This window comes from Nanorana parkeri, unplaced genomic scaffold (assembly GCF_000935625.1).
Source record: "Nanorana parkeri isolate BGI_ZX_2015 unplaced genomic scaffold, ASM93562v1 scaffold1453, whole genome shotgun sequence".
NCBI lineage: Eukaryota > Metazoa > Chordata > Amphibia > Anura > Dicroglossidae > Nanorana > Nanorana parkeri.
This window is the reverse complement of record NW_017307721.1, coordinates 158,235-158,517: the sequence shown is the minus strand read 5'-3', so window position 1 is coordinate 158,517 and position 283 is coordinate 158,235. Positions and strand designations below refer to the sequence as shown.

Sequence of the window (283 nt, the reverse complement as noted above, 5' to 3'; positions counted from 1 at the left end):
GGGGGGGGGGGGGGGAGGGAAAATCTCCCCAATGGGCTCACAGACAGAAATTTTGAGTTTTCCCCACTTCATTCAAACTTTAAAAAATGACTAGCGTATATAAACCCCAACAATGAACTTCTATTTGCTACATTTTGGTCTGTTAGTTTTACTGTTCAAAGTGTGTTACATGTGTTCAAAAAGTCATACCTGTTGATCCTGCCAGAAATCCAGTGAGCTGCAGTGGCATAGCAAGCGGGGGGCAGGGAAACTTCAGTCTGAAGGGGCACCACTGGCCTCTTCA

The 283-nt window shown here is 45.9% G+C and overlaps 1 protein-coding gene across 1 annotated transcript in view; it reads left to right on the top strand.

The window, feature by feature from the left end:
* KIF13B (kinesin family member 13B) overlaps nucleotides 1-283 on the top strand; it is a 211,107-nt gene that overhangs the window by 210,138 nt on the left and 686 nt on the right. The window lies entirely within an intron of this gene.